Raw genomic sequence first — 8995 nt, forward strand, 5'->3', positions numbered from 1 at the left:
GCCAAGCATGAAGAGAAGTGATTTTGGGTTTCAAACATGGAAATTTCAAAAACCTCCCAAAAGCTTCATTTTAGAGTGACTAAGAAGGATCCATGCTTACCTTTTCATTGCCATGTTTTAAACTTGTTTTAAACTTGTTTTAACCTTGGTCAAACCTAGGATTTGACCAAGATTCAAATGGGAGCAAAAATTCAGAAAAATTCAAAAAAATGAAAAACCAAAACACATATATATCCTTCTTATGTCATATAGTAAGCATTCAAGTTGATAAACAAGGTCTAGACAAATTCAAACCAGAAATATCATGTATCATATCTACCCCTAACCCTAAACTCTGTCTTATGAAGTCAAACATATGAAGAGAACTGGGGTTTTGGGTTTCAAACATAAAATTTTCAAGTACCTTCATTTTAGAGTGAGTAAGGAAGGATTCATGCTTACCTTTTCATTTTCATGTTTTAAACTTGTTTAAACCTTGGTCAAACCTAGGATTTGACCAAGATTTAAATAGGCATAAAAAATTCGAAAGAAATCAAAAAATGAAAAACCAAAGCACATATATAGCCTTCTTATATCATATAGTAAGCATTCAAGTTGATAAACAAGGTCTAGACATATTCAAACAAGAAAAATCATGTATCTACACCTAACCATAAACTCTGTCTTAAGTGGTTTTGGGTTTCAAACATGGAAATTTCACAAACCTCCCAAAAGCTTCATTTTACGGTGACTAAGGAGGATCCATGCTTACCTTTTGGCTTAAACGTTTGAAACCAAAAACCACTTCTCTTCATGCATGCTTGACTTCATAAGACAGAGTTTAGCTAGGGTTAGGGGGTAGATACATGATTTTCCTGGTTTGAATATGTCTAGACCTTGTTTATCAACTTAATTGATTGCTTACTATATGACATAAGAAGACTATGTGCCTTGGTTTTTCATTTTTCTGTTTTTTTTGGAATTTTATGCCCATATATTTGAATCTTGGTCAAATCCTAGGTTTGACCAAGATTTAAACAAGTTTAAAACATGAAAATGAAAAGGGAAGCATGTATCCTTCTTAGTCACTCTAAAATGAAGCTTTTGGGATGTTCTTGAAATTTCCATGTTTGAAACCCAAAACGACTTCTCTTCATGCTAGACTTCATAAGATCAACAGGGGTAGATACATGATTTGTCTGGTTTGGATATACCTAGACCTCGTTTATCAACTTGAATGCATACGATATGACATAAGAAGACTATGTGCTTTTGTTTTTCATTATTCTGATTTTTTTGAATTTTGTGCCCACCCATTTGTATCTTGGTCAAATCCTAGGCTTGATAATGATTTAAACAAGTTTAAAATATGAAAATGCAAAGGTAAGCATGGATCCTTCTTAGTCACTCTAAAATGAAGCTTTTGGGAGGAAAACCACTTCTCTTCATATGCATGCTTGACTTCATAAGACGGAGTTTAGGGGTTAGGGGGTATAGATACATGATTTGTCTAGTTTGAATATGTCTAGACCTTGTTTATCAACTTTATTGGCTTACTATATGACATAAGAAAACTATTTGTTTTGGTTTTTCTTTTTTCTATTTTTTTCAATTTTGATGCCCATTTGAATCTTGTCAAATCCTAGGTTTGACCAAGATAATTTAAACAAGCTTAAAACATGAATATGAAAAGGGAAGCATGTATCCTTCTTAGTCACTCTAAAATGAAGTTTTTGGGAGGTTTTTCAAATTTCCATGTTTGAAACCCAAAACCACTTCTCTTCATATGCTTGACTTCATAAGACAGAGTTTAGGGGTTAGGGGGTATAGATACATGATTTGTCTAGTTTGAATATGTCTAGACCTTGTTTATCAACTTTAATGCTTACTATATGACATAAGAAAACTATTTGCTTTGGTTTTCTTTTTTCTGACTTTTTTTCAATTTTGATGCCCATTTGAATCTTGTCAAATCCTAGGTTTGACCAAGATAATTTAAACAAGCTTAAAACATGAATATGAAAAGGGAAGCATGTATCCTTCTTAGTCACTCTAAAATGTAGTTTTTGGGAGGTTTTTGAAATTTCCATGTTTGAAACCCAAAACCACTTCTCTTACATGCTTGACTTCATAAGACAGAGTTTAGGGGTTAGGGGTATAGATACATGATTTGTATGGTTTGATATTTCTAGACCTTGTTTATCAACTTTAATGCTTATATATGACATAAGAAGACTATGTGATTTGGTTTTTCATTTTTCTATTTTTTATTTTTCTGCCCATTTGAATCTTGGTCAAATCCTAGGTTTGACCAAGATTTAGACAAGTTTAACACGTGAAAACGAATAAGTAAGCCTGGATCCTTCTTAGTCACTCCAAAATGTACCAATTGATAGATGTGTTAACTTTGCTTTATGGAAAAAATAATGTCATGTAAATGAGTTAACTTGGATTTCCTACCCTTGAATCCATAGGAAACTTTGTTCTAATGCACTATAATAATAAATCGAGTTTTTACACCAACAGGTCTGTCACTTACGTGTGGTGCCCACACGTGAGGTCCCACACTTCAGTGAGCACAAGTCACGTGCAATAGGTACGCAAACTCCCAGCCATCTTCTTTGTCAAGAGAAGACGCATCACGATGCGTATTGGAAGTCTCTGGGTCCTTCAGGATCCTTCCGTTGTCCCTCTCACAAAAAAAACAAATCTCTCTCATTCTCGGCCTCGCTCGACTCGCTCGCTCGCTCGCACCTCCTGCTCACTGACAAACCCTGCACAACAGTCAACATCATCACCCGAAAAAGGGGAGACACCATAATGCTCTCCCTTCTTCTCTCCTTCCGAGCGATCCCTCTTCCTCCGAGTCTCACTCGACGGGCAAACACACATGTGCTGCATAGTAATAATAAAAAGGTAGAAAAATCGATACACGAATCTATAATTAAATAGGTTAAACTAGGGTTTTGCCCAGTTCTACAGATCAAGGGTTCAAAAAAATCCAACTACGGGGTTCGAACAACACGATTCTAATCCAAGAATTTTTTCGACCTAGGTCATCCAAATGGCCTCAAACTATAGGGTTAGCATCTAGTGCAGTATGTGTGAAAATGTATGCACTATGTGTGCTATAACTTGTATGTCTTTCAAATTTGAACCAAATTTGAATAAGTTTGAAATATTTGAAAAGGGGCTTTTGGCTTAAACGTTTGAAACCAAAAACCACTTCTCTTCATGCATGCTTGACTTCATAAGACAGAGTTTAGCTAGGGTTAGGGGGTAGATGCATGATTTTCCTGGTTTGAATATGTCTACACCTTGTTTATCAACTTAATTGAATGCTTACTATATGACATAAGAATACTATGTGCCTTGGTTTTTCATTTTTTGATTTTTTTTTTAAAATTTTATGCCCATTTGAATCTTGGTCAAATCCTAGGTTTTACCATGGTTTAAACAAGTTTAAATCATGAATATGAAAAATTAAGCATCTATATATCCTTCTTAGTCACTCCAAAATGTAGCTCTTGGGAGGGTTTTTCAAATTTCCATGTTTGAAACCAAAACCACTTCTCTTCATGCATGCTTGACTTCATAAGACAGAGTTTAGGGTTAGGGGTAGATATATACATGATTTTCTGGTTTGAATATGTCTAGACCTTGTTTATCAACTTGAATGCTTACTATATATATGACATAAGAATGCTATGTCCTTTGGTTTTTCATTCTTTTGATTTTTTATGAATTTCTATGCCCATTTGAATCTTTTGGTCAAATCCTAGAGGTTTGACCAAGATTTAAACAAGTTTAAAACATGAAAATGAAAAGGGAAGCTTGTATCCTTCTTAGTCACTCTAAATTAAATGAAATTATTGGGAGGTTTTTGAAATTTCCATGTTTGAAACCCAAAACCACTTCTCTTCATGCTAGACTTCATAAGACAGAGTTTAGGGGCTAGGGGGTAGATACATGATTTGTCTGGTTTGAATATGTCCAAACCTTCTTTATCAACTTGAATGCTTACTATATGACATAAGAATGCTTACCATATGTTTGAATTTTAAAAGCATATAGTCTTCTTATGTCATATAGTAAGCATTCAAGTTGATAAAAAAGGTTTGGACATATTCAAACCAGAAAAATCATGTATCTACCCCTAATTAACCCCTAAACTCAGTCTTATGAAGTCAAACATGAAGAGAAGTGGTTTAGGGTTTCAAACATAAAAATTTCAAGTACGTACCTCCCGAAAGCTTCATTTTTAGAGTGACTAAGAATGATTCATTCTTAGCTTTCCATTTTCATGTTTTAATTAAACTTGTCTAAATCTTGGTCAGACCTAGGATTTGACCAAGATTCAAATGGGTATAACAACTAAAAAAATCACAAAAATGAAAAACCAAAGCACATATGTACCTTCTTATGTCATATATAGTAAGCATTCAATTAGTTGTAATTTTAAACAAGGTCTAGACATATTCAAACGAACATGTATCTACCCATGCATATATATATACCCTATACTTGTCTTATGAAGCGTCAGGATGAAAGTGGATTTCAAACATGGAAACCTCCCAAAACATGTATATATCTCCCTAAACCTATCTTGTCTTATGAAGTTAAGCATATGAAGAGAAGTGATTTTGGGTTTCAAACATGGAAACTTCACAAACCTCCCAAAAGCTTCATTTTAGAGTGACTAAGAAGGATCCATGCTTATCTTTTCATTTTCATGTTTTAAACTTCTTTAAATCTTGGTCAAACCTAGGATTTCACCAAGATTCGAATGGGCATAAAAATTCAGAAAAATTCAAATCAAAAAATGAAAAACCAAAGCACATATATATATAGCCTTGATCTTATGTCATATAGTAAGCATTCAAGTTGATAAACAAGGTCGATCTCTAGACATATTCAAAGCAGAAATATCATGTATATATCATATATATCTACCCCTAACCCTAGCTAAACTCTGTCTTATGAAGTCAAACATATGAAGAGAACTGGGGTTTTGGGTTTCAAACATAAAATTTTCAAGTACCTTCATTTTAGAGTGAGTAAGGAAGGATTCATGCTTACCGTTTCATTTTCATGTTTTAAACTTGTTTAAACCTTGGTCAAACCTAGGATTTGACCAAGATTTAAATGGGCATAAAAAATTCTAAAAAAATCAAAAAATGAAAAACCAAAGCACATATATAGCCTTCTTATGTCATATAGTAAGCATTCAAGTTGATAAACAAGGTCTAGACATATTCAAACAAGAAAAATCATGTATCTACACCTAACCACATAAACTCTGTCTTAAGTGGTTTTGGGTTTCAAACATGGAAATTTCACAAACCTCCCAAAAGCTTCATTTTACAGTGACTAAGGAGGATCCATGCTTACCTTTTGGCTTAAACGTTTGAAACCAAAAACCACTTCTCTTCATGCATGCTTGACTTCATAAGATAGAGTTTAGCTAGGGTTAGGGGGTAGATACATGATTTTTCCTTGTTTGAATATGTCTAGACCTTGTTTATCAACTTAATTGAATGCTTACTATATGACATAAGAAGACTATGTGCCTTGGTTTTTCATTTTTCTGTTGTTTTGAATTTTATGCTCATATATTTGAATCTTGGTCAAATCTTAGGTTTGACCAAGATTTAAACAAGTTTAAAACATGAAAATGAAAAGGGAAGCATGTATCCTTCTTAGTCACTCTAAAATGAAGCTTTTGGGATGTTCTTGAAATTTCCATGTTTGAAACCTAAACGACTTCTCTTCATGCTAGACTTCATAAGATCAACAGGGGTAGATACATGATTTGTCTGGTTTGGATATACCCAGACCTCGTTTATCAACTTGAATGCATACGATATGACATAAGAAGACTATGTGCTTTTGTTTTTCATTTTTCTGATTTTTTTGAATTTTGTGCCCACCCATTTGTATCTTGGTTAAATCCTAGGCTTTATAATGATTTAAACAAGTTTAAAATATGAAAATGCAAAGGTAAGCATGGATCCTTCTTAGTCACTCTAAAATGAAGCTTTTGGGAGGTTTTTGAAATTTCCATGTTTGAAACCCAAAACCACTTCTCTTCACGTACATGCTTGACTTCATAAGACGGAGTTTAGGGGTTAGGGGGTATAGATACATGATTTGTCTAGTTTGAATATGTCTAGACCTTGTTTATCAACTTTAATGCTTACTATGTGACATAAGAAAACTATTTGCTTTGGTTTTTCTTTTTTCTATATTTTTTTCAATTTTGATGCCCATTTGAATCTTGTCAAATCCTAGGTTTGACCAAGATAATTTAAACAAGCTTAAAACATGAATATGAAAAGGGAAGCATGTATCCTTCTTAGTCACTCTAAAATGAAGTTTTTGGGAGGTTTTTCAAATTTCCATGTTTGAAACCCAAAACCACTTCTCTTCATATGCTTGACTTCATAAGACAGAGTTTAGGGGTTAGGGGGTATAGATACATGATTTGTCTAGTTTGAATATGTCTAGACCTTGTTTATCAACTTTAATGCTTACTATATGACATAAGAAAACTATTTGCTTTGGTTTTCTTTTTTCTGACTTTTTTTTCAATTTTGATGCCCATTTGAATCTTGTCAAATCCTAGGTTTAACCAAGATAATTTAAACAAGCTTAAAACATGAATATGAAAAGGGAAGCATGCATCCTTCTTAGCCAATCTAAAATGAAGTTTTTGGGAGGTTTTTGAAATTTCCATGTTTGAAACCCAAAACCACTTCTCTTCACATGCTTGACTTCATAAGACAGAGTTTAGGGGTTAGGGGTATAGATACATGATTTGTATGGTTTGATATGTCTAGACCTTGTTTATCAACTTTAATGCTTACTATATGACATAAGAAGACTATGTGATTTGGTTTTTCATTTTTCTGTTTTTTATTTTTATTTTTCTGCCCATTTGAATCTTGGTCAAATCCTAGGTTTGACCAAGATTTAGACAAGTTTAACACGTGAAAACGAATAAGTAAGCCTGGATCCTTCTTAGTCACTCCAAAATGTACCAATTGATAGATGTGTTAACTTTGCTTCATGGAAAAAATAATGTCATGTAAATGAGTTAACTTGGATTTCCTACCCTTGAATCCATAGGAAACTTTGTTCTAATGCACTATAATAATCAATCGAGTTTTTACACCAACAGGTCTGTCACTTACGTGTGGTGCCCACGCGTGAGGTCCCACACTTCAGTGAGCACAAGTCACGTGCAATAGGTACGCAAACTCCCAGCCATCTTCTTTGTCAAGAGAAGACGCATCACGATGCGTATTGGAAGTCTGTGGGTCCTTCTGGATCCTTCGGTTGTCCCTCTCACAAAAAAAACAAATCTCTCTCATTCTCGGCCTCGCTCGACTCGCTCGCTCGCTCGCACCTCCTGCTCACTGACAAACCCTGCACAACAGTCAACATCATCACCCGAAAAAGGGGAGACACCATAATGCTCTCCCTTCTTCTCTCCTTCCGAGCGATCCCTCTTCCTCCGAGTTTCACTCGACGGGCAAACACCCATGTGCTGCATAGTAATAATAAAAAGGTAGTACTGTGAAAAATCGATATACGAATCTATAATTAAATAGGTTAAACTAGGGTTTTGCCCAATTCTACAGATCAAGGGTTCAAAAAATCCAACTACGGGGTTCGAACAACACGATTCTAATCCAAGAATTTTTTCGACCTAGGTCATCCAAATGGCCTCAAACTATAGGGTTAGCATCTAGTGCAGTATGTGTGAAAATGTATGCACTATGTGTGCTATAACTTGTATGTCTTTCATATTTGAACCAAATTTGAATAAGTTTGAAATATTTGAAAAGGGGCTTTTGGCTTAAACGTTTGAAACCAAAAACCACTTCTCTTCATGCATGCTTGACTTCATAAGACAGAGTTTAGCTAGGGTTAGGGGGTAGATACATGATTTTCCTGGTTTGAATATGTCTAGACCTTGTTTATCAACTTAATTGAATGCTTACTATATGACATAAGAATACCATGTGCCTTGGTTTTTCATTTTTTGATTTTTTTAAAATTTTATGCCCATTTGAATCTTGGTCAAATCCTAGGTTTGAACATGGTTTAAACAAGTTTAAATCATGAATATGAAAAATTAAGCATCTATATATCCTTCTTAGTCACTCCAAAATGTAGCTCTTGGGAGGGTTTTTCGAAATTTCCATGTTTGAAACCAAAAACCACTTCTCTTCATGCATGCTTGACTTCATAAGACAAAGTTTAGGGTTAGGGGTAGATATATACATGATTTTCTGGTTTGAATATGTCTAGACCTTGTTTATCAACTTGAATGCTTACTATATATATGACATAAGAATGCTATGTCCTTTGTTTTTTCATTCTTTTGATTTTTTCTGAATTTCTATGCCCATTTGAATCTTTTGGTCAAATCCTAGAGGTTTGACCAAGATTTAAACAAGTTCAAAACATGAAAATGAAAAGGGAAGCTTGTATCCTTCTTAGTCACTCTAAATTAATGAAGTTTTTGGGAGGTTTTTGAAATTTCCATGTTTGAAACCCAAAACCACTTCTCTTCATGCTAGACTTCATAAGACAAAGTTTAGGGGCTAGGGGGTAGATAGATGATTTGTCTGGTTTGAATATGTCCAAACCTTGTTTATCAACTTAAATGCTTACTATATGACATAAGAATGCTTACCATATGTTTGAATTTTAAAAGCATATAGTCTTCTTATGTCATATAGTAAGCATTCAAGTTTTTCTTTGAGAGAGTAGCATGCATTCAAAAGTTGATAAATAAGATTTGTACATATTCAAACCAGACAAATCATGTATCTACCCCTAATTAACCCCTAAACTCAGTCTTATGAAGTCAAACATGAAGAGAAGTGGTTTAGGGTTTCAAACATAAAAATTTCAAGTACCTCCCGAAAGCTTCATTTTTAGAGTGACTAAGAATGATTCATGCTTAGCTTTCCATTTTCATGTTTTAATTAAACTTGTCTAAATC

This window comes from Lolium rigidum, chromosome 6 (genome assembly GCF_022539505.1).
Source record: "Lolium rigidum isolate FL_2022 chromosome 6, APGP_CSIRO_Lrig_0.1, whole genome shotgun sequence".
Lineage (NCBI taxonomy): Eukaryota > Viridiplantae > Streptophyta > Magnoliopsida > Poales > Poaceae > Lolium > Lolium rigidum.